General features: G+C 42.8%; 1 long non-coding RNA gene across 1 annotated transcript; it reads left to right on the forward strand.

Annotated features, from left to right (window-relative positions):
- Positions 1-17050: 17050 nt before the first annotated feature.
- Positions 17051-20807, forward strand: LOC125483728. The gene is made up of 2 exons (XR_007262676.1): positions 17051-17543; positions 19816-20807. It is a non-coding gene; the product is annotated as an uncharacterized LOC125483728 (long non-coding RNA).
- The last annotated feature ends 6370 nt before the right edge of the window (positions 20808-27177 follow it).

Below are 27177 nucleotides of genomic sequence, written 5' to 3' on the forward strand. Positions count from 1 at the left end.
TCATCCAGCCTAAGGTCACATAAGCCGTCTCACTCTGGAGAGAGACCATTCATCTGCTGTCAGCGTGGGAAGAGCTTCAGTCAGTTTAATCAGTTATCCAGCCTCACTGAACATCGATGTGTCCACAGTGGGGAGAAGCCATTCACCTGCTCCATGGGTGGGAAGGGATTCACCTGTTCTTCCCACCTCACTTATGACAGGCTTGTCACACTGGAGAGAAACCATTCGTCTGCTCTGTGTGCAGGAAGGGATTTATTAAATCAGCACAGCTTCTGATACACCAGCATGGTCACATTAGAGAGAGACCATACACCTGCACTGAGTGTGGGAAGGGATTCACTCGGACATCTGATACTCAGTGAACACCAGCTATTCACACTGGGGAGAAACATTTTACTTACGGAGATAATAGGAACTGCAGATGCTGGAGAATCTGAGATAACAAGGTGTAGAGTTGGATGAACACAGCAGGCCAAGCAGCATCAGAGGAGCAGGAAAGCCGACGTTTCGGGCCTAGACCCTTCTTCAGAAAATGACCCTTCAGACCCTTCTTCTGAAGAAGGGTCTATGCCCGAAACGTTAGCTTTCCTACTCCTCTGATGCTGCTTGGCCTGCTGTGTTCATCCAGCTCTACGCCTTGTTATCTAACATTTTACTTGCTCCGTGTTTGGGAAGAGATTCACTCGGCCCTACAATTTCAGCGGACATGGGCTTATTCACACTAATGAGAGACCATTTAAATGCTCTGACTATGAGAAGATCTTTAGAAGCAGCAATGATTTGATGAAACACCAGCAAACCCATTCTGGGGACATCCGTCATAATTCAGTAATGTGAACCAATGAGAAGAGCTGGAGGACCAGAAGCACTCTGGACCTCCAGCCAATCAGAGCCCCCCTGTTGTCTAAACGCGAATGTGGGACAATCAACTTCTGAAGCTGCTCAGAGCTGCCAAGCAACGCTGTTGCTCCTCTCACTCTGAATGAAGATTGAGCTTCACCCAGACTGAAACTTCTTCCTCTCTCCGATATCTTTGAGAAAACAATTTATCCCGATTTCTTTTTTTCAAATTCTATTGTGAAATTATTTACTTGCAGCAGCTGAAAGGAAAGGAAGCGAACCCAGGGAGGGAGCAGAATCTATCCAGACAAGAAGTGATGATCAATTAGATTTGATTGTTTTGAATTTTTAACCTAATTTCTAATCCGATAATAATAATAATAATAATAATAATAATAATAATAATCTTTTTGCAGCATGTTAGAAATGGAAGATTTTCAGACAGAAGTCTCAAAACAACCATCACGTAAAGATCCAATGGAGTCACTGAAATAAGTCACACTTGAATATCATTGCCCTGAAACTGTAGATCAAGAAATATCTATCTGTTTGAAACAACGGTTTGTCTGGAAAAGTACTGAGACGTATACACCCAAGTGAAAATCTTCCAGTGAACTGATACACCTTAACCTAGTCTGAAAGAAACATCACACCGTTCACAGTAGGAACTTACATAGACACAAGACCTCCTATAATATGGAGAAACGATGGAAATGTGAGGGCTGTTGGAAAGGATTCCATTCCTTGTCACTGCTGGAGTTTTATCAATGTAGTCACCTGAGGCAGAGACCATTCACCTGCTCTGAATGTGGGAAGGGATTCCCTGATTCATCTGCTCTGTGAAAACACCGATGTGCTGTCACTGGAGAGAGGCCATTCACCTGCTCTGATTTTTTTTAAAAGTTCATTCATAGGATGAGGGCATCGTTGGCTAGGCAGCATTTATAGACCATCTCTAATTGCCCAGAGGGCAGTTCAAAGTCAACCACATTGCTGCAGGTCTGGAGTCACATGTGGTGCTAACCAGGGAAGGATGGCAGTTTCCTTTCCTAAACGACATTCGTGAACCAGATGGGTCTTTCCAACAATCGACAATGGATTTACAGTCATCATTAGATTTTTAATTCCAGATATTTATTGAATTCAAATTCCACCATCTGCCGTGGTGGGATTTAAACCTGGGTCCCCAGAGTGTCTATCTGAGTCTCTGGATTAACAGTCTAATACCACACGCCATCACCTCCCCAGTGACAATAAATTCCAAGAATATTTCACCCTGGTGAAACACCAGTGAGTTCCCACAGAGAAGAGACCATCTACTTGTTTGGAGTATAGTAAAGTATTCATTCAGTTATCCAGCCTGCGCATGCATCAATGAGTTCACACTGGGGGGAGGCCATTTACATGCTCGGGGTGTGGAAAAGAATTCACTCAGTCATCTGCCCGAGTAAGACACTAACGCATCCACACAGGGGAGAGGCCATTCAAATGCTCCAAGTTTGGGAAGCGGTTCAGAGATTCATCTGGCCTACAGGTACACCAGCGAGGTCATACTGTGGAGAAACCATTCATACGTTCTGAGTGTGGGAAAGGATTCATTCAGTCATCCAGTCGGTTGAAGTACAAGAAAGTTCACAAATGATCATAGGAGTTGGATCTGCTGTTAATCCACATTATATGTGCTGCGAGACAGCACATTTCAAATACACAGCATCTACTGTCTAGAAAAACAAGTGAAGCAGTTACATGGGACAATTAGCACCTGCATGCTCTTGTCCATACTGTACACCATTCTCATTAACAGAATACTAGAAAGGGAAGTTTTGCAGACAGAAATCTCAAAATGACCATCACATGAAGATCTAATGGAGTCACTGAAACAACTGGGACTTGAAAATCATAATCTTCCATATTGGCTGTTCCTTTACTCTCAATGATTCAAAATCCTGGAACTTCTCCCAAACAACATTGTGGGCGTACCGTGGCCTCAAAGACTGCATTCCCAGAAACCACCATCTTCTCAAGGGGACAACTGGGATGGCCAATAAGTGCTGACATAGACATTGATACTAAACCTCACAAATTGATTTGAAAATGAGGGAAAATCACATCCAAGATTGAGCCATGCTCATTCTGAAAGTGAGTAAAGTGGGAGGGTGAGAGGGTTTCTTTCTGCTGGACTGGCGGCTCTCTCCACTTTGCTTGATGCTCTTTGAGCCTGGGACTGCAGATTCCCAAGGAAATGATCCCCAAAAGCTGATGAAGTAAATTTATTTTGTCCTGGATAGGAAATAATGTTTTCCTCACCACTCCAATTAGATCAGAAATAAATATGTTTGTCTTTGTTCCATTGAGTCTCTCGCCCAATCAACTCAATTAGTCTCCGACAGCATTTATCCTCCACATCCTCCCCTTTTGTCTCCCCCATCAGCAGATCCTTATTTTCCTTTCTCCCTCACGTATGCATCTAATTTCTTAAATATATTCCTCTGTTCACTTCCATCTCGCGCTCTTGGCGTGAGATGCACATTCTGACCTGTTGCAGGGTAAAGAGGTTTCTCATGAAATCACGATTGGATTTTTAAAGCCCTTCATCATTTTAAAGGCTTCCATCACATCATCCTTTAGTCTTCTCTTTTCGAGAGAAAGCTCCCCAGACTTGCCTGAGGGTTACATTTTTTTCAGTTCTGATAATGTCTTTTTGAATCTATGTGACACATTTCCAGTGCCTCTATTTCCTTTGTCCAAATGGCAATGACAAATGTTGACAGTGCTCCCAGTGGAGTCAAACTTTGGTTCCAAATAAGTGCAACATCATTTTCTTCCTTTTCAATTCTATCTCTGTAGAAAGGAGCCCAAATATGGGCTGTGCCTTTGCAGAAAGATGTTAAGTTTCTAGAGAAGTTTGAAACTGGAATTACAGGAATGTCATTAGGGATTCAGGACTTCAGTTGGTTGGAGAGACTGGAGCAGCTGATCGTGTTCTCTTTGGATCTTAGAGTCATTGTGGTAGAACAGAGAGAGAGACTATTCAGCCCTCTGAGGTCATGTTGGCTCTGTTTAGAACAAATGTTAGTCATTGTTCAATCCCAAAACCCCTGCAAGTTTATATGCATCACAGAACCTCCAATATTAAAAATACAGTAATGAATATATTGTTCAGGATGATAAACGAACTGGAATAATTAATTTCAGAAGTAGTTCAGGAGAAACTTGCAATCTAGTGTCCACCTATGTTGCAGTTAAAACCTGGAATGTTGAGATGATTTGAATAAGTTGATATCTTTCCTTGGCAATACTCAAATTTTGTCTTTGTTTCAGGAAACCACATTTGATAATCTGGTCACGACCTGACAGATCAGCACCACATGGGAAGATGTTGAGACAGACATCCATTTTGATAAATGCACCTAAATGTTAATATGTGCCATGATGTTGGGCTATCAGTGGATGTGCAGATATGATATATTATATATGAAAGTAATGGCATGTAAATTCACAGTGAACCCGCACTGCAGAGAGGGTCCCAAACACATGGAGCTCCTTGAGAAACAGCCGGACATGAAATGGTTAATGTGGCCGGTGAGATGAAACAGCATTGTGACATCATCAAGACAGTGACACGTTCTCCCGAAAGAAACTGACCTGAAACAATCAGGAGAGAATTCAACCCACAGGGAATGGTCAGAAAGTCAGTGAGGTTCATTAGGAAGGGGTTAAAAACCTAGATTGGGATTATTAAGAACTGTCCACATTTAGGACACATGCAAATAAAAAGATTGGAGAATCATTACGCCCATATTTGATCTGTTGCTTGAACCTCATGTATCTGTGTACGAGTAATTTATAAACTCATGGCACTCCTCAGGAGAAGAACAAGTCGAGTCGATGTGACCCCAGCAGGGGCCAGAACAGAGCTAGAAAATAATAAAGTGCAAATGATAGAGGGGTGATAAAGAGAACCACACCCCTTCAACGTGTGGTCTGTAAATATTCTGTTCCGGTTTTCTTGCTAATTAGCATATGTTAATTTAAATATGATAACCATTTTATTTGCTTATGAGTCGTTGGCATCGCTGGGTAGGACCAGATTTATTGCCCATCACTAATCGCCCTGGAGAGGATGGGGCCAGCTATAGTCCATGTACTGTCGGTACATCCACAGTGCCATTAAGGGAGACTTCCAGGAACTTGACCAAACAACGCAGAAGGAACATGATATATTTCCAGGTCAAAGTCAGAAGTCACACAACACCAGGGTAAAGTCCAACAGGTTTATTTGAAATCATAAGCTTTCGGGGTGTTCCTCCTTCGTTAGGTGAAACGCTACTTTATTACTTTGTTACACATCATAAGAAAGTGATAAAATCAGGTGCAGCATTCAGAAAGCTTGTGATTTCAAATAAACCTGTTGATCTATAACCTGGTGTCATCTGACTTCTGACTTTGTCCACCTCAGTCCAACACTTCATATTTCCAGGTCGGCACATTATGTGGCCGAGAGGGGATGTAGCAGGTGGTAGCATTCCCATGTAACTGCTGCCCCTGTCCTTCTGGATGGTAAAGACTGCAGATTCAGAAGGTGCTGTTGGAGGAGCCTTGCTGAGTCACTGCAGTGCATCTTGTAGATGGTACAGACTGCTGCCACTGTGCATCAGTGGTGAAGGAAGTACAGGGCTGTAGTTTGGGTGCAAATCAAGAGGGCTGTTTTGTGTTTGATTGTACTGAACCTGATGTAAGGCTTTTGAAATTAAAAAAAGCAAACATTCTCATATGAAACTGTCCACAAAGTGAAATATTGGTTTTTGACAGTTACTTCTGGATCAGACAAGTGAATGGAAGGTAGTCAAGTTGGGAAATGATATCAAAGTGGGAATAAAAGACATGTCCTGGAGACATTCACATCAGTTTAGACATCATTAGAAAGTGATAAAGTCTCAGACGAGACTCCTTCAGCAAAAGTTCTTCCCACTGCCAGCAGTAACCCCTATTACACCCTTTGCTGAGCAATATATGTATGTTACGTGTAGTTATTGAAAATGAAAATTAACATTTTGTCAACACTCCCCATGTCATCACTGTTGGTGAAATATAATTTCTAACCCCGACCCTTCTTTCAATTCACCCTGGTGCATTCTGTGTGGTTACAGCAGAGGCAGAGACAGGCTGCTCATACCTCTGCTCCCACTGCTCTGGATCTCAATGTTGTATGTTTACCAAACACAGTTTTATCTTTACCAATGTAGAAGAAACCTAAACCTGAACCAATCATGAACAGATCATTGATTTACGCTAATCTCTGATTTGAAGCACATTTCCAGCATTCACCATTGTTCTTCCTCTGACTCTAAACCCAGTTGGAAATTAGATTCTGTTTCGTGTCTGGGAGGTCTGACCCATGGAAAACAGTAGCTGGGATGCATTTCTTACACACAGCAGGATTAACCCACACTGTGCCTTGGCTGTCAGTGAAGAGAGACGTGAAAGAGTAAAGTGCCATCTGACTCCCTCAGTGTGACCCTGAAGGATGTGTCCCGGCTGAAGCTCTGTTGCTGCGTACGATCCCCCCACCCCACCACCCGCCCCCGACCCCCACCACTACCCTGAGATTGTCCTTTCTGAGCTCCAGGTGCTGTTCAACCCTCAGGACAAATACAACAATCTATAGTGATGTGTTTGAGGCAAAACTGATTTATTTTACATTTCTCTAGAATATTAAACTTTAGTCCAATTTGACAGGTTATAAACATCATCAGAAACAAACTCCAAATGTCAGAACAAAACTATTCGAAAATTACAGTGCAGATCAAGGCCATTACTTTAAAATTTATTTGTATGATGTGGGTATCGCTGACTGGCCAGCATTACTTGGCCCGTCATGTTTTGTGTTGGCTGGAATAGAACCACGCAGGCTTTGTAGCTTTCTGGACTCACCATAGAGACCAACAATTTCAGACTGTGAACTCTGCCTTAATTTGTTCACATATTTTGTTTCAATTTGTTTGTGTCTGCTGCATACCTCGTTCCAGGCACATCTTTTGTTTCTTTTCCAGCCCCATCTCCATTCCCCGTGGCCTTGAGGGACTAACGTTTCTGCAATTTCATCTCTCCAGCCTTCCCCCTGTGACAGACTGCCTTTCTGCCCTTGTCTCACCCCCACCTTGCTCAAAACCTGTTACATTTCTGATGGGTCCCAGCACTGTGTGACCTCACCGTGCCCCCGGGTCAGTGGCACGAGTTTTGAATTCTCTTCCTCCAGGGAGAATCTGAAATTTTTGTGGCTGCAGATTTCCCCAGATTTTATTTTGAAACAAAAATACTGAAATTGTTTCAGAATTGAGAATTTTTTTTTTGAGCATTCACCCACAATTTACAGCTATGATTCTCCCACAGCCCAAAAATACGCAGGTTAGGTGGATTGGCCACACGATTTTGCCCCCTCTTGTGTAAGTTAAGTGGACTGGTTAGCCATGGTAAATGCGGGTCATGGGAGTAGGGTGGGAAAGAGGGTCAGCACAGACTTGATGGGCCAAACGACCTCTTTCTGCACTGTCGGGATTCTGTGATTCTAACCAGTTGTGATCATGGTCACATTTTCCTCATGTCAGCCCACACATAACCAGGCTCATTCAGTTGATGTCTTCATGCTGCCTATGTGTTTTTGCGGGTTCTTACTTTTTTTGGTTTACACAGTGTATTTGAGGATGAGAATGAATTTGCAAACAAAAATTTTCCAACCAAAATCCCTTGGAGATTAGGAACTGTTTCTGCTGCTGGCATCACTCACAAGGATCAGGAAAATAAAGTTTCAGTCACAAATCCTACAGGAACACTGGTTGTAATCGCCAGGAAAGGCTGAACAGCTTAAAACTCAAGAAAACAGGAGGCTGAGTGTTAAGCTGATACAAATGGGAAGCTTTGTCCCTGTAAAATGAAATCATTGGAACTGAAACAAAAAAAGTGGGAATCAGTTCTGAGAAAGAGTGACTCGACACAAAACATTAACTCTGATTTCTCTCCATGGACGGTGCCAGACTGCTGAGCTTTTCCTGCAATTTCTGTTTTTGTTTCTGATATACAGTTTCCGCAGTGCTTTTGGCTTCTGTTAATTGAATCCAAAGGATTTTTCATTGTCCCGAGGTCATCAAAGCACTGTCTAAATGTACATCTTTCTTTCCGTCTGTCTGTCTGAGTTAGCAATCAGATGGAGAGATCACTGACTGAGTGTCTTTTCAAATTCCCAATTGAATCTGCCTCCTCCACACTATCAGACCCCTCACTACTCGCTGGGTCATGGAGAAGCTCTGTCGTTAGACTGGGAACTTTCTTTGATGTGAACTCTCCTTATGCTTCTGCCCACTTCCCTGTTCCCTGCGTTAATTCCAGCTGCCTCTAGTCTGCCCATATGGGGTTGTTGAAGAGCTCAAAAGGAGAGCAGACTGAAACGAGACATTAAAAAGTCAGAATGAAAGAGGAAGAGGAAAATGAATAAACAGGCTTTGTGGATCCCAGGGGAATGAGACTCCAGGATCCGCCTGTTGTAACTGTTCACACAGTAACAAGAGACAACATTCTCAGATGAGTCTTAAACCCAGGCAGCAGGAGACAGAGCACTGAATATTAACAGATTTAGTTCAAATACAGAAGATTTGTTCAGCGAATAATAGCATGTAGTGTAATAGAAATGGATGTGAAGTGAGTAGTAAGGGGGAATAATGCCACAAGCTGCAGATGGACAACTCTTTTAGGAACACGAGTAGACCATTCAGCCCCTCAAGCCTGTTCTGTCATTCAATGAGATCATTGCTGGATCTGTGGCCTGACTTTTAATTTCCAAAACCCACCAAACCTATCAATGAGGGTCCTCTGAAACAGACAAGGTGAATATTGAAAATCCTAAAAAAAACTGCAGATGCAGGGGAATCAGAAACAAAAACAGAAATAGCTGGAAAAATTCAGCATGCCAGGCAACATCTATGGAGAGAAACCGGAGTTAACCTATTGGGTCCAGTGATCCTTTGAGTGACCAGATGCAGCTGACCATTCCTTCTTTTCTGTAACACTCTTTGGTACAGGCTATAGTGTGAGGGCAATGAGATTATCAATAACAACAAAGAAAACAACAGGACATGCTCAATCAGAATAAAACCCATAGTTTTCACGTTTAAATCCAATGTAACAATGTCATTATCATTTCAGAAACAGGTTAAGAGACCAGAAAATCTTTTTGTGCCATTGGGTCTGGGAACCATTGTTAATTCTGATCTGGTCTGACCTACATGTGAATCCATACGTTAATAACGAGCTTGATTCTTCACCATCCTCTGAGCGGTTAGAACAGATGATAAATGCTTGCTGAGCTCGTGATGCCACACTGACAAGGAACTGTGCATCTGGGCACGGTTTAAGAACAGTCCATGCTTTCAGAGGGAGAGGCTGTAGCCTCTGTACAGTTACCTGAAGGGATTCCTTCCTTGCTCTTTTGTTCGGAGCAATTTAATAAGAGCCAGCTTTAAGCGATCTTGCAAATCAGTTGCTCACTAGCTTCCATGGTGCAATTGGTCAGCTCTTGAAGCTCGTAAACGTGAGGTTGGTGGTTCGAAGCCTCAAAGGTTGGAGCAAACTCTGTCAGTTCCGTTTTTGCAATTCAGTTCCAGGTTTTTAGTGCGGTCAGGAAAATGCTCCCCAAATGGAAATCTTATCCAATGAGTAACCTCAAAGCCATTTCGATGTTGTTATGATGGCTAACGTAAAGACCTACGGATGTTAGGAATCTGAAACAAAAACAGAAACTGCTGGAGAAACTCAACAGTTTTGGCACTGCCTGTGGGAGGAAACAGTTCTGAAGAAGTTCTGAAATGTTAACCCTGTTTCTCTGCCCACAGGTGCTGCCAAATCTGCTGAGCTTTTCTAGCCATTTATGTTTTTATTTATAAATGAATGTGTATTCCACCTATTGGGATGAAACAACCAGACCCACCACGTACTGAACGTAATGCTTTCAAAATCGGTGAACTGATTGGATTCAAACAAACCCAGTAACGAGTCACTCTTCCTCAGCTCCACAGGGAGAGAGACCTAGAAAGGTGAGTGGGTAGTGCACTGCTGCAGTCATCACCGAATGGTTAAGGAGATGGAGTCTGATAACCCCTTGGGGTGTGCTGGGCATTTTTGAACCCCACCAACTATGGTTGAGCGCTGAGGGCAAATCGGAAGGGAGTTTGCTTCCCGCCTCCTTGGTTGCGACAGGAATCACAGGAAGGGTGGGGAAAAAGCATTTCACCCAGATCGCCAATGATGATAAAATGCAACTCACTGTCGGAGTGGAACAACATTGGAGTTGAGACATGTTTAGATGTACACTTAAGGCTGTGGGCGAAGTGCTGGGAAGTGAGACTAGAATATTCAGGGTCATAAGTTCAACTGCTGCAGACCTGAAGGGTCTTTCTTCAGTGCTGGAGATCTCAGTTTGTGAATTCACAGGAGAATGTTTGCAAAATACACTCCTGTCTGTCAGGACGTTATCCATTAAGATTGGGGGTAACTGGTACTGTGCATATTCCTGGAATCAGTATCTGGGACAATCAGGTAAATGCGATACTGTTGTCTCTTTACCCAGCCGTGCACAAACCCATCGCTTCTCAATGCCGTGTCTTACAATCCCTGGCCGTGATTTTCAGGTAAAGATTGACTTCATGATCTGCCTTGCATTCGTACAAAGCAGCTCATTGAGCTGGGAGCTGAAGGTGAGACAGGGACAGAAGCAGAAAGAGATGTGACATGAAAGTGTTTAGAGTTTGCCTTATGTTATGAATTTGTATGGAGTAATTTGTGAAGTCGAAGGCAGGAAGCTAAAATTTGTGGTTCCTTTGAGATTTATGCTTTGTCTGTACTTAGCAATTTTTAAAGAAAAGTCTGTCTGTGAGCAGCAGCTGAAGTTGCCAGGATAGAGAGCCTGAAAAAGTGAAACAGATGTATCTAAGCCTTGCAAGTGGCAGGCAAAACATCCGTCTTGTTTGAATTTGACCAATTAATTTAAACGAAGCCCCGAGATACGGGAAGCCAATTGAATTTAAATCTGATGGTGCTTACAACCTGAAACCAATCACATGATAAGAATTTGATGATGTCATAATGGGTATATAAGATGAGGGCATTTGGAAAATCGGAGAGAGCCAGAGTCAGCACTATTCAGCTCTCAGAGAAAGCACATCTAATTCATCAAAAGTACCACAGCATTTTAGCTCAAAGCCCTCCTTGATGAAATAATAGAGATAAAGCATTCCTAACAGCAAAATTAATGGAAGAAAGGCATTTGTGAAGAGAGCGGAGACGACAGAATATTCCAGAAGACAGTCTGTGCGAATTTGGAGAGATTAAGTTATAATTTATTGCTTCTTATTAATTGAGTTAATATTAGTTGGACTTGTTTCATTTAAACAGCATTCCAGAAAAAATATAGACCATTTGGGGAGGAGTCAGCAGTCGACGGGTGAATTGTTGGTTTGTTAGTAATTTTGTTAAATTGTTTATTGTTGGGCTAAATAAATAAATTTTCTTGTTACCTGTAAAGTGGAGATCAAGGATTTTCCTTCTATTGAATACTCTTTCAATAGATTACAAGGGGAAGGGCGAGCTTCTCTGGATGTTTAGGGTTAATTATTAGACAGGACCCAGTCCTGCTGTCATAACAGATCGGGGCTTGTGTTTTAGTTTAATTATCAGAGGGGTTTGGCCATTCTCTGTCGTAACACTTTATGTCAGTTGTCTTTAGTGAGGGATGCCTGCTGGGCGCTGTCCTGTCAGATTCCTAGGAGCTGCAGTGATTGGGTCAGTGAATTGTCGAAATTGAAAGTTGAACGTGAGCAGCTTGTGGGAATATTTCAGCTCAACTGTCTATTTCATATCCCAGTTCACGGTAACGGTTGTCGTTGTCTGGAGAAGTCGCTTGTGTTCCACCTAAAGATGCCTTTTGTCAGATAAACTTGTGTGTGGGGACGAAGAGCAGGCTTGAGACACATGGGGCGGGTACAATCCTGAGACATCTGTCATTCTCAGAGATGTGTCTGTGTATCTCCATCTGTGGATGGAAATCAGGATGAGTTCCTCAAGGGGGTATTAACACAGTTTTACCATCTCAAACTTCAGTCCCATTTGTGGTCATTTGAGATAACAGGCATAAGCTCATTGCCATTTGCTCTCCAAATGTCAGCACGCAAGGCTATGGGCCAAATGCTAAAAACTGGGACCAGAATAGATGGAGGTTTGATAATCTGCACTGACACGATGGGCCGAATGGTTGTCTTCCACGCTGTAAAAACTAGAATGGAGAAACTGATCTGCAGTGAAAATGGTCACAAATGAAAATACAAAAACAGTGTCATTGCGAAAATGTATCACACCTTCTGCCCCTTTCACTGGTGGTCTTGTGGCTAAGATTTGGCCCTCTCCCCGCTGTGGCCCAGCTTCGATTCCTAGTCAGGGAATAGACACTCTGCTGTGTTATTTTATCGTGGTGACAGCACTTCTAACTGATACTTCAGGAGATGGAAGGTGAACTGTTTAGTCCCAGACGTTACCCAGATTAAAATAAAACAAAGAACTGTGGGAAATATGACACAAAAAGGGAATTGATATGGAAGCTCAACAGGTCTGGCAGCATCTTTGTACAGAAACAGAGTTAACGTATCAGGTCCTGTGACCGTTCGTCAGAACCAGGTTATTTATGCATTTCTGTATTATAATGCCGGGGGAAATTATCGGCTTTATCTGTCAAATCAGCATATTAATCAAAATTGCTCTCTCATTAGCTTACAACTGTCAACTTTACAACTTTAAAGGGATTTCATCAGTTCTGATGCTGCTTCAGTTCCCCTAGGTGGTGAAAGGCTTTGCTTAAATGGTTCCTTTTTCTTTTCCTTTGTGTCAATTAGCAGCCATTTCGAATGGAGAATTGGTTCTTTCAGTGTCTACCTCAATTTGTGTCTCTATTTGTCTCTCTGTGTATCCACCTCATCCCCTTTCACATTCTCCGACTCTCCTTCTGTCAATATCCCTTATTTCCCATTCCTGCTCTGTGTAAAGTCAGAAATTTGAGGATAATTTGAGATTGTAGCTGCTGGGAGGCTTTTTCATCCTGGCTGGAGTGTCTAGACCTGCGCTCGCATTGTCTGGATAATGTATCTGTCACTTCGGACAGAGATAACGAGACATTTCTTCCCTCACAAGATTGTGAATCTTTAGAATTCGAAATAAAATTCCGAATCCGTCAGAAAAAAAAGTCCACCACTATAATAGGATTATAGTGATGGCTTTCCTGTTGGTGTAACCTGAATGAATGGCGACAGCAGAGAACGAGGGTGATCAGCTCGTTTTGTCTGTGCCATTACCACAACATTCCCCGCTAAATCTGCAGTTTATCTTGCCTCACCTCGTTATTCCTGCCAAACTGGGAACGAAGGGATGAGAATAGTAGAAAACGAGAAGCAGACGTGCTTGTGGAACAGCAGAAAGGAACTTCATGATGAATCGAGCAGAAAAAGAGGAGACACTGAAGCAGCCTCCTGACGACAAATGTGTTTTCTTTGCCGGTAAAATGCACCGCTTCACTAAGTGGGAACAATTGAACTGAAGCAGTGACGGTGATTATCTTTGCTCGTTGTTCACCTTATGTCAACCAAACTATTGCTGCTCATGTCCCTGTCAAAACCACAACCCTGCCACATGTAAGCATTGTGCTTTCATGGGTCCAGTGGGACAATGGATGCATACCTATGAATCAGGTGATTGTAGGTTTGCCTCCTACCTGACTCAACTGTAATTCACAAATTCTTTACACTTCCAAATTAATCTTCCTCATTGCCCTGAAACTGAGATGAGCTTTGAATTCCTGACCTGCAGAAACAAGAATCCTTTCAATGTCTCACTTCAGTAATTGTCACCAAGAATATCAGAGGAGGGGAAGCTGAAGTCGTCCCCCAAGCTGCCGGGAATGGAAAGGCAACAAAACAAAAAATGAAATCAGTCTCAACTTTGTGAGTCTTTGGGAAGCTGAATCAGAGGAGAATGAAGGTGAACTTTCCAACTCAGCAGAGACAGTCGGGGAAGCTTCCCCTTCTTTAAGAGGCTGGGACATTGACTCTGATGTTCTCGGGGACATTAACTGACCTGAGACACTGAAAGGATTCCCTTCAGAGACTGCTGTGTGTTTGATTTTGTGACCATCAGGAACAATGAATCCTGATTCCCTGACCGGAAATCGAACCCTGGCCACGTCAGCGAGAGTGCCAAGTCACAACCACTCGACTAACAGGGATGATAGTGAAAATGCATGCTTATTTTCTTACTGACACAGCATTTGGCCTTTTTTCACTGGAGATAAGCTTCTCGAAAATAATCAAGTTACTGAGTTTGTACAGCACGGAAAGATGCCCACAATCCCAGTTTCCAGCACTTAGCCTGTCGCCTTGTATGCTCTGACATTTCAAGCATTCATCTCAAGAATATTTCCTTGTAACGTTTTAATCTCAAGTGGCAAACAATGGGTTTGAGATTTGAGATAGTAAAATTGTATTCACGCCCCCTCGGGGAACTGAACCTCATTTTCATCCACAGAGGGAAACTCACAGACACATTGCCCCAAGAGTGACAGCGGCCTCAGGAGAGACCAAACCGCAGAAAACAAGGCTTTCACCCATCTGTCTTATATCGTCCCATTTCAGACTTCAAAACCAGAGTCTGGTTACAGCAAAGAAAGAAGGCATTTGGCCCCTCCCCTGTCTGTGTTCCTCCCCCATTGTTTCCCCATTACCCTGCAGTTTATCCTGCCTAATCTCATTCTTCCTGCTAAACTGGAACATTGCTCATCTCAGCTGATTCCTGTCCTTCCGAAAGATCGTCCTCAAGTACCTGGAAGGACAAAAAGGAACGTGGTATTTCAAATGCATTTCTGGCTGATTGAGGAAACGACATGGTGGTGTTAACGCTATTTCATCAGAAACAATTTCAAACGACTTTAAAGAGCTACTTTGGTTAGTTCCAGCAAGTGGCGAAAATTCTCTCAGGCCCCAGAAAGAATAGAACTCAAGACGACAGAGAAAACCACTAAACTACAAAGTCATGTATTAGAAACTGCAATGTAAAAGATGACTGGATAGCCTGTGCATCATACACCAAGACAATGTAACAAGTCCGTTACAGAGGTGAGGGTGATCATGTGCAGAAGCATGGGAGAATGCATTGCCAAATCAGACAGTGTCCAGGGTGATATGAACAGAGATCTGCCCTAATTGTCTTGTGAAGAGGATTCAGTGCCTTCACTGCCATGGCCTGTTAATAGTTAACATTTACACTAATAAATATAAACTACTGACTAATCTTTAGATGCAGAATTATGTCATTGACCAGTCAGAATCGCTTCACTGCATGTTGCTGTTCCACATCAGCTGCAATTGCCTGATGTGCAATCGGATTAAAACAAAGAGAGAGGGGAGGTCAGGAAAAGTGAAGGGCCATGGTGGTTTGTGAGAGCTGACTGTAGGCCTAATGGAGCCAGGCCCAATGTGGGTTCTGAAGACTGGTTTTCACTGTTTACCCTGGTACACAGATCACTCCGGATCAATCACCCACAATGACTTTCCTTTGTGTGTTGCCCTTTGCACGTCTCACCTCGGTTCAGTGACCAGAGGGGAGCCATGCATGTTAACTTGGCAAATTTCGCTCAGGTCAGCTTTAGAGACTCGTATTAAGACCATAAACGTTCGGAGCAGAAAGGGACCATCCAGCCCATTCAGTTTGCCCCGCCATTTACTGATCTTTTGTCTGATATGATAATCCTGAACGATACTTTCTTGCCTTTCTGCATAACCTTTGACACCTTTAATGATTAAAAATCTGTCGATCTCACCATTGAATACACTTAATGACCCAGACCTGGCAACCATCTGCTGTAAGGAATTCCACCAATTCACCACCATCTGAGAGAATAAATGCTTCCTCATCTGTCTTAAATGTGCGACACACATTCTAATATCAGGTACTCTGGTACAATATTGCCCAAAAGGAAAGCCAATTCTTTTGTGTACAACATGTAAAAACTCAAAGAAACCTGTATGTTTTAATAATTATTTTTTGTAGTCTTGTGTCTGAGCACGTGCAGTCAATGGATTTCAGCGCTTTTCTCCTGTTTAGTTTCAGCCCTGATGTAAGACTTTCACTGATTCTGACAGAGCTGTCCCCTTTATGCCTTTTAATGTCAGGAATTCACGTTCATTTAAGAATTTGGACAGGAACAATAAAATCCTCATTCCTTTTTGGGATTCAGCAGTGCAACTGCTGTGTTCGTGGTTTCTGTCAGAATCAGTGAAAGTCTTACGTCAGGGATGAAACGAAACAGGAGAAAAGCGCTGAAATCCATTGACACAATACTTGCAACTTTTTGCCTCGCCACTGCTTTTGACCTTTTGTTTCAGTTGCAAAATGATAGTCAGTGAGATTTTAACACCACGGAGAGAGACATTTCAGCCCATTATATCTATGCCAGTCATCAAACATCTCACTTCTAAACCCAGTTTCCAGCACTTGGCCCATCGCCTCGTTTGCTCTGATGTTTCAAGTGCCCATCCAAATAGGTAGTCAATGTTTTGAGGGCATCAGTGGAACTTCCTTCAGCAAATGACAGGAAACATTGTTGTTTGCTGCAACATGAAATCTACGTTTTCCTCTTTGAAGACAGTTATATAAACCAAACTCTTTCTTGGAGCTATTTGCTCATTTTCCTCATGATGCCAACAGTGTATTTTAAATCCCACACCGCCTGAGTTTGCCACTAACGACTCTCCCCTTTCAACCTCTATGCTGACATGGGATGTGGTGTCCCTCAGTTTAAACCACCACCAGTTTTACCTCTGTAAATAAGAAAGCAGAACCCTGTGATCCAGAATGAATATGGCAACTCAGTGTCAGACTTTGTGATATTAAATCTCCGGGATGCAAACGTTTTATACTCTATTAAATGTATTATATATGTGATTTTCCTGATAGGAAGTAAAAAGAAAGATTCCTTGTACATATTACGACAAATGAAGTTCAATCTTTACAATGGTGGGCACTTAACCCAGAATTCCGAGCGCTATGCACAGCATTGCTTATCACTGCGCAAGCTCAGTATGTTCCCACGTGTCAACAGTCTAGAAGCATGCGCAGCCGGAGCGATCCTGAGGAGCAGTCGCTCTTTTCTTCGGCTCCACAAAAGGTAACAATGAGACGGAACGGAGGAGGCGATGGACTGGGTGGTAAGCAGGGAGGCTTTCTAAACACTTCGTGGATGCGGCAGATCTCGCATGAAGAAACTATCTGTCCCCGTTTTACAAAACGGGATAAATCGAGGCTCCTTCTCAACGGCAGGCCGCGGGTAACGGCCGCCATCTTTGTAGGAGGTAAAAGGGCGCAGGGCGCATGTGCGGTAATCCTGGGCCAGGGGAGACAATGTTGTGAATGTTTCTCCTGGACTGACCGAAATGGAGCTCATAAACTGTTTTACAGGGAGTGAGGAAGGGAGCGTTTACACACAGCAAACTCCAAATCAAACATATATTTCCTTCGTTTGAAATTTTGTCCCGGACTGACTGTAATTTTATTTTACGGCATGTTAGAAGAGGATTTGCAGATCGGAAACTCAAACCAAATGATACACCAAGATCGATGTGAGCCACTTTATTTTTTATTCATTCAGTACTCGATATTATTGGCCCTTGAATGTAAGTATTGAGTAAGATAAAAGTAACATAAAATTCCTTCCAGGAGCTATTGCCCATTATCTTAATCTGTATCTTTCATAGTTTTACGATCAGTGAAGAGGAACAGCTGCTCTTTATCTACCTTATTTAAACCTATCGTAAACCCAGACACTTTATCAAATTTCAGCTTAATCTCCTTTGCTCCGTGCAGAACTTCAACATGCTTCTCCAACCTGACCCCACCACTAATTTCCCTCAGTTCTTGAGCCATTCTGATTCATCTGCTTTCAAATCTCTCCTCAGACCCTCACATCCTTACCTGTTTGTGCAAACCTAAATGCTCTGTATTCAAGTGGGTGATGCTATGACACACGGGCAATTGCTCAGTGACATCATCCTGATTGCCAGGTATTTCCTGAGCTGAGAATTCACTCTGATCCCAGTGCTTCAGACTCTGGCATTTGATTTTAAAGTTGAACACAATGAAATTATTTCAATATTTTTAACCAGTAATCTACACAACTCAGCTTCTCATGCTGTTGTCACTTATCTGACTCTGGGGGTATCTTGTCATCCCCTCGTTATGTGGCTGGTGTCAAAAACTCCTTTATAGCACCATCCATTGTGTTGGTTCATTTCTGCTCTCCCTGATCAACTCTCTGTCATTGTCTAACCTGCTCTGTCTCCGACAATGTGTGTAACTGTCTTAGGTATTTTATTGTTACTTCCATTGACTCTCTAAATGAGGTTTTTACAGCTTAACATTGCCTGACCATTTGTTGATGGCAATTATCTTCCCTTAGTAGCTCCCACAATGTTGTTTGGTAAGGTGTTATTCACCAAGTGATGACAAAGGGATTGTGATATGTGTTCAAATCAATGGCAATTAACGAGTATCAATATACTGCCCTTCACATAATGGAAACTTCTAAACTGTTCCTTGGGAGTGTCATAATGCAAGTTTTGACCCTAGACACACAATGAAATATTAAAGCAGTGACAAAATGTTTTATGGTCAAATAAGTTGTTTTCAACCAGTATTTTAAAGCACAAAACTGACATCAAAAGACGGAGAGGTTTAATGAGGAAAGTTCAGTTTGTGGCCTTGGCAGCTAAAGGTTGAGGGAAGCAAATGTGGGACAGTTAAGATCGAGAATGCTGAGGAGGTTGAAATTCGAGGTAATACATAAATCTCAAAGGGCATTTTTAAAAATTAATTCTCGTGGGGTGGTGGGCACCGCTGGCATTTACTGGCCGACCCTAATGGCCCTTGAGAGGGCTGGAGGCTGGAGGACATTACAGGGATAGATAGAGCAGACATGATCAAGAGATTGGAACAGAAGGATGAAAAGTTTAAAATTTAGCTGCATGAGCTCAGTGTGGTGGGTGAACCGGACTTGGTGCGTACACTCTCGCGAGTAGCAGAAATTTGGATGACCTCAGGATTACGTCACTTGGTGAATAACCTGCAACTCCTTCCATTACAGTATTGTGGGACCTTGTGTGTGAAGATAAAGCTGCTAAGACAGCATCCCATGGTTAGGAGAATGGGCAGTGGTTAAAAATCTCAGTTAGATACAGTCAATGAAACACTGAACAGAGCCCAAGTACACCCATTAATAGAGGCAGAGGAAATTAGACGAGTGCAGAGTGGGGAATGTGAGATGACAGTGGAGAGTACATCAGGATAGATAAGTCCAGAGGTAACAAAGGAATGGATAAGAGCTTCAGCAGCAGATGAGCAGAGATGAGGCGGAGTTGGGTGATGTTACTGAGTTGGAAGTGGGCAGCCTTGGTGATGATGGGGATATTTGATTGAAAACTCATCTTTGGGTGAAATATTTCACCATGGTTATGACATGTTTGGTTCAGACTCAGGCAGTTGCTCGGGATGAGTTGGAGTCAGTTGTGAGGCAGTGGAGTTTGTGTTGAGGACTATAGATAAAGGCCTCTGTTTGGCCATTAGTTACTGGGAGGAAATTTCTGCTCCAACAGGACTGAATGTCAAAAAAGTCAGAATGGTGCGTGACCTGGAGGGAACTTGGAGGTGATGGTGTTCACATCCACCTGCTACCCTGCTCCTTCTCGATGGTGGAGGCTGAGTGTTTGGAAGATTCTGACAAAGTCCCGGTCAAGTTGTAGGTCTAAAATCCCTCTTTTCATTCCCTATCTTCACATAGAAGCCAGAGTCTTGTGAGAGATTCTCTCACTCTTTTTTCGTTTGATATCAATTTCACAGGATAATGGACAGGGAAGACTTACAAACTATCACGCTATGATCTGATGGAATCACCCATTTGTCACAAATGGGTAATTTTTTTAACGTGGAAGGAAAATACTCTGCTCACAGTGGAGAGAAACTGTATAGATGTGGTGTGTGCGTGGACAAGGCTTCAGCCAATCATCAGAACTCAGAAGCCACAAATGTAGTCACACTGGGGAGAAGCTGTGGAAAAGTAGGGATTATGGGGAGGAATTCATTTCCCCATCTGAACTGAAAACTCATCGCAGTTACACCAGAAACAGGCAATTCACCTGCTCAGTGTGTGGGAAGGGATTCACTCAGTCATCCAACCTGCTGCAACACCCATTTGTTCACACTGAGGAGAGATCATTTCAATGCCTGGACTCTGATGAAGGCTCCCGACCCAAAATGTCGCCTTTCCTGATGCTGCCTGACCTGCTGTGTTCCTCTAGCTCCACACTACACTGACAGTTCTTTGAACCTCGTTCGGTACTTTGGTATTTCTGCTGATTGTGTCTAAATGAGGTATCCATACCTGCCCATCTCTGGTTACATGCTGCTGATTTTCCAGCTTTATCTTCCCATGATCAGGAATTTTGTGTTATGCACTGGAGATCATTTCTGTTTCTGAGGTAATATTGACTATCAAATACTTGTCACGATGTAAGGATAGCAATGCAAAACAAATTAGTCTCACAGTGAAATTTATGATATTGAATGACCGTCAAAATTGCCCAGATGCTCCTGACCAGACTTTGTGAATAACCGATCTTGGGCACCGAGTTTCAAGAAAGAAGAAATAAGAATTTCTTCAGCAAAACAAACACAATCAACTTGGCAGTCTAATCAATATCTGTGTTTTAAACACAACCTTCTTCTTGTATAACATCCACTCTCACCGATTCACAGGCACACATAAGGAATATACTGAACAGAAAATAAAATTAATGTAAATTTTTAGTTCAATTAAACAGTTTCAAACAATGGATATCAAGCCTCTGTGCAATCCTTGGATAATGAGTTGTTCACAGACACGTAAAAGTTCATCAAATTTCCAAGTCAGCAGTGAATGTAACAGTTTTGGCAAACTTCCCTAAATATTCTCTTATTTCCTATGTTGCGTTTCTCGGAGCATTCAACAATCTGATAACTGGATAGAAATTGAGAGATCGAGCAGCCCATCCAAAAGCTTCCAAAATCACTCTGCTCCTCCTTGACCTTCTTGAACTGCTGCAGTCCATGTGGTGAAGCTCTTCGCAGATTGCTGTTCGCTAAAGAGTTTCAGGATTTTCATTCAGTGGTGATACGGTAGTGCTGATATCTGTGTTCGTTGCAGTCGTTTTGTTTTAATGTCCCACCTTTAACAGAATAGAAACATAGAAAATAGCAACTGGAGTAGGCTATTGTGACATTCGATGCTGCTCTAATATTTAGTGTGATCATGGCAGATTGTTCAAATCGTAGCCTGTTCCCATTTTAGGGCCATATCATTTGATCGCTTTCGCCCTCAGAACAATATGTTCCTCTTGGCTTTAACTGCTTTCCATGGCAGCACATTCCACAAGCTCACCAGTCTCTGAGAAAAGAAATCTTCCCTCATCTCGGTCCGAAACAGCGTACTCTACATCCTTAAACTATGATCCCCTGGTTCTGGACTTCCTCGTCATTGACAGCCTCCTTCTTGTATTTAACTTGTTAGTCCTGTTAGAATTTTATTGGTTTCTGTGAGATCTTCCCACAAAATTCTAAACCCTAGATCATCCTATCTGATCTATTCTGTCATAATATGTCAGTCCTGCCATCCCAGGAATCAGTCTGGTAAACCTTAATTGGGCAGCCTCCATAGCCAGAACATCCTTAGTCAGAAAAATATTCCAAAACTGCACACAGTGCTCCAGGTGCGGTCTCACCAAGACATCCCTGTTCCTGTTCTCAAATCCTCTCCCTATGAAAACCAACTTAGCATTTGTTGCCTTCACTTCCTGCCTGTACCTTCATGCTTACTTTGAGTGACTTGTGTACAAGGACAAACAGGTCTCAGTTCTCATTTCTCTTTTCTAAATCCAAGCTGACTGACTCTGACTCTGTCCAATCCTGTTACTGTTTTCCAGTGTTGGACTAACCGGTCTATAAGTCCGTGTTTTCTCTCCTCCTCCTTTTTTACATGTTGGCTTACATTAGCTCCCCTCCAATCCATGGGAACTTTTCCAGAGTCTATAGCATTATGAAAGACCCATTAATTTCCTCAATTGAGATTCAAGCCCCAAGTTTCAGAATGCATCCGCCAACTCTCAGGCTACTTTGTTAAGTACTCTGGGGCATATACTACCAGGTGCTGGGATTTTGTTGGCTTTTAATCCCATTAATTTCCCCAACATGATTTCCCTATTAATACTGATTTCCTTCACTTCGGGCCTCTCGTGTTCCCCAGCATTTTAGGGATATTATTGATGCCATCATTTGTGATGACAGAACCAAAGTATGTAGTTAATCGGTCTGTTCGTCTCTTTATTCCACATTCTAACTTCCCCTGTTCCTGATTATAAGTGACTTGTTTTCATTATTTTTTTCTCTCTCTTTATATCCCTTTTGGCGCTTTTACAATTAGTTTGTGTGTTCCCTGCAAGCTTACTCTTAGACTTTATTTTTCCCTTCTTAAACAATCCCTTAATCCTCTTTTGCTGAAATCTGAACTGCTCCCTGTCTTCAGGTCTGCTGCTCTTTTTAGCCAATTTTTACAGATCTTCCTTGGATCCAGTACTATCCCTCATATCCCTTCTTAGCCAAGAAAGGGCAATCATTCCCGTTTTATTTTGTGCCAGACAGGAATGAGCAACAGTTGCAGTTCCTCCAAGTGCTCTCTAAATGTTTGTCAACCTCCTTAAAGCTTAAGTTCCTCAAGTTATTGCAGCCTGCATGCGCCTCATAACACTGTAATTTCCTCTATTTAGATTTTGGCACCTAGTCTCAGAATCGACTGTCTCACTCTCCATCTTCACGAAGAGGTCTTCACTTTTCCACATGGGGCTTTTCACAGCTCGATTGCCAATTAATCCGTTTTCATTACACAATTAAAATTTTGAAATAACGTCCCAGAAGATCGTAGAACTGTTCTCTCTCGCTCTACAGATGGAGAGACGACTAATGCGGTAACCCTGAGATAAACCACCACCTCAGGCAATGGGCATGGTTAAGATGGTGGGACCTTTGTGGTGACCTCAGCTGTTACAGGAATTGAGCATGTGTTGTCGGTGTCACTCTGTGTCACAAACCAGCTGTCCAGCCAACTGAGCTAGCCCACCCTGACCATTACACAATACACCATTGAGGATGGCCTGTCCTCTCTTTGGGTACTCAATATATCGATCTAGAAAACCATATCGTACACACTCCAGGAATTTCTCCTCTATGGTATTGTTCCTGATTTGATTTGCTCACCCTCTGTGCCGTTTGAAGTCACCCATAATAACCATAAGAGCACAAGATAGAGGAGCAGAATTAGGCTATTCGGCCCATCAAGACTGCTCCATAATTTGATTGTGACTGATATGTTTCTCAACCCCATTCTCCTGCCTTCTCACATAACCACTTGTCCCCTTACCAAGCAAGAACCTTTTTATCTCTGTCATAAATACACTCAATAACTTGGCCCCCACAACCCGCTACGACAGTGAATTCCACTGAATCACCACACTCTGGCTGAAGAAATTCCTTCTCATCTCAGTTCTAAAGGGTCATCCATTTGCTGAGAGGCTGTGCCCTCAGGCTCTAGTCTCTCCTACCAGTTGAAACATCTCCATGGCCATCTATCCAGGCCTCTAGGTATTCTGAAAATTTCTATCACATAGAGCCATAGAGTCTGATAGCATGGAAGCAGACCAATCAGTCCAACCAGTCCATGCTGACCATGTTCCAAAATTAATGTAGTCCCATCTGCCTGCACATAGCCCATGGCTGTCTGAACATTTCTTATTTATGTATTATCCAAACGTCTTTTAAATGTTGTAAACTGTACCTGTATCCACCACTTCCTCTGGAAGTTCATTCCATACACGCACCACACTCTTGGAAAAAATAATGGTTGCCCATCATGCCTTTTCTCAATCTTTCACTTGTCACCTTAAAAATATGCCCCTAGTCTTGAAATCTCTAGGGAAAAGACACCTGCCATTCACCTTATCTGTACTCCTCAAGGGCAGGACTTAATTAATGGTAGGGCCCGAGGTACCTTTGTATTTAACATGGTGCCATAAGTGGCAACTTGTAAACTTTTCACTGTATTCACGTGAGTACATGTGACAATAAAGCTAATTCTATTTGATTGAAAATATGCCCCCTGGCCCCCCACCCCAGAGAAAGGACACCTGCCATTCAACATATCATTCCCCTTCAGGATTTTACAAACCTCTGTAAGGTCAACCTCAACGTGCCACACTCCTGTGAAAGGAGTCCCAGCCTGTCTTTATGACTCCATCCCTGTATTCTCAGCAACGTCCTGGTAATACTCATCTGAACTTTCTCCAACTTAATAATATCCTTGCTATAACACGACGACCAGAACTGGACACAGTACTCCAGAAGAAGCCTCACTGACGTCCTCTACAACCTCAACGTGACATCCCAACTTCTGTACACAATGGTCTGAACAATGAAGGTGAGCATACTAAACACCTTCTCAACCATCCTGTCTATATGTGACACAAATTTCAAAGAATTACGTAACTGAACCCTGTGATCTCTTTGTTCTCCAATATCCACGGCCCTACTTTTAATTGTATAGGTCCTGCCTCCCTTGTTTGTTTTACCACAATGCAGTATCCTTGCGTTTATTCAAATTAAACTCCATCTGTCACCCCTCAGCCCATCGGCCCAATAGATCAGGATCTCTTTGAAATCTTATAACCTTCTTCACTGTCCATTACAGCATTAATTTTGGTCTCATCCGCAAAGTTATAAACCATGCCTTCTGTATTCTCATCTAAATCATTTATGCAAGTGTCAAACAAAAGTGGACCCAATACTGATCCCTGCAGAACACCACTGGTCACTGCTGAACACCAGGCCTTCAGTCGAAAAACAGCCCTCCACTACCACAGCCTGTCTGCTGACGTTAAGCAAATTTTGTATCCAGTTGGCAAGCTCACCCTGGATCCCATTATAAGCTTATATGGAACCGTGTCAAGCGTTTTACTAAAGTCCAAATAACCAATGTTTCCTGCCTTGCCCTCATTGGTCATCTTGGTTACTTCACCAAAAATCTCAACCAAATTTGTGAGACACGATTTCCCTTGCATAAAACCATGCTGATTATCCATAATCATTCCTTGCCTCTCCAAACGCTATCTTTCAGAATCACTTCCAACAACTTATCCACCATCAAAGTCAGACTCTCATGTCTATAGTTCCCAGGCTTCTCCTTACATCTGTCAAATGAAGGCATAACATTCGCCACTCTCTAGTCATCTGGTACCTCACCTGTAGTTATAGATGATAGAATATTTCTGCAAGGGGCCCAACATTTTGTCTTTAACTTTCCACAACATAATGGGATGCACAAGAGAAGGTCGTACGATTTAGAGTCAGAGTAATACAGTGTGGAAACAGGTCCTTTGGCCCAAACTGATCCATGCTGACCATGGTGCCCATTCAGCTATTTCCAATTGTGAGTTTGGTCCATATCCCTCTTTAACCCTTCCCATCTATGTACCTATCCAAATGTTTTTTAAATGTTGCTGTTGTACCTGTCTCAACCACTTTCTCTGGCAGCCCATTCCCTATGTGCACCATTCTCTGCACGAATAAGTTTCCCCTCAGGTCCTTCTTAAATCTTTCCCCTCTCACCTTGAACCTATGACCTCGAGTTTTCAATTCCCCATCCCTGGGAAAAAGACGACACGCATTCATCCTATCTCTGCCCCTCATAATTTTATACACCTCAATAAGGTCAACCCTCATTCTCTGACATTCCAAGGAATTAAGTCCTATCCTGGCCAACCTGTCCCTACAACTCAGGCCTACTAGTCCTGGCAACATCCTGAAATCTTCCTTGCACACTTTCCAGTTTAACTATCTTTCCTAAAACAAGGTGACCAAAACTGTACACAGTATTCCAGTCGGCCTCATCAATAACTCATACACCTGTAACATAACATTCAACTCCTGTACTCAATGCCTCAGCTGATGAAGGCCAGCATGTGAAATGCCTTCTTCACCTCCCTTGTCTACCTGTGACACTGGTTGCAACAAACTATTTACTTGTACTCCTCGGTCCCTCTGTTCCACAACAGTCCTCAGGACCTTACCATTTACTGTATAAGTCCTAGCTTGGTTTGATGTTCCAAAGTGCAACACCCCACGCTTAACTATGTTGAATTGCAGTTGGCAATCCTGAGCCCACATCCCCATCTGATCAAGATCTCTCTGTAATTTTTGATAACCTTCCTCGTTATCAACAATACCTTCTAATTTTGTATCATCTGCAAACATACTAATCATGCCTTGTACATTCACATCCAGATCATTTGTGTAAATAACAAAGATCCCACACCTACCCCTGTGGCACGCCACTCGTCACAGGCCTCCAGTCCAAGAAACAGCCTTCAACTATCACCCTCGACTTCTGACCATCAAGCAATTTTGAATTAAGTTAGCTAGCTCTCCTGGATCCCATGCGACCTAACCTGCCTGCCGTGCGGGACCTTGTCAAAGGTGTACAAAAGTCCATATAGACAACATCCACTGCCCTATCCTCATCTATCCTCTTGGTGACCTCTTCAAAAAACTCTAAAAGTTTTGTTGGACACGACTTCCCGCACACAAATACATACTGACTATACCTAATCAGACCTTGACTATCCAAATGTTGGTTGATCCTGTCCCTTGATATCCTCTCCAATAACTTACCTACCACTGATATCAGGCTCACTGGTCTGTAGTTCCCTGGATTGTCTTTGCTACCTTTCTTAAACATTGGAATAACATTAGGCGTCCTCCAGTCTTCTGGAACTTAACCAGTTGCTAAAGATGAAACAAAAATCTCTGCAAGGGCCACTGCAATTTCTTCGCTAGCCTCCCACAGTGTCTGAGGATGGATTTGATCAGGCCGAGGGGATTTATTCACCTTAATGCGCTTTCAGGCTGCAAACACCTCCTCTCCGCTAATGTGTATGCGGTCCAAAACATCCGCACTTGTTTCCCTTATTACCTCAGCATCCATCAATCTCTCCTCAGGAAACACGAAGGAGAAATATTCATTAAAAATCCCCCCGGTCTCCTATGGCTCGTGTGAACTGTTTTCAAAATGCAATATTTCTTTCCCGAGCTCTCTGGCCTCCATTTCTTTCTCCACAGTTAAAA

The sequence above is a fragment of the Rhincodon typus genome, chromosome 8 (assembly GCF_021869965.1).
Source record: "Rhincodon typus isolate 14 chromosome 8, sRhiTyp1.1, whole genome shotgun sequence".
NCBI lineage: Eukaryota > Metazoa > Chordata > Chondrichthyes > Orectolobiformes > Rhincodontidae > Rhincodon > Rhincodon typus.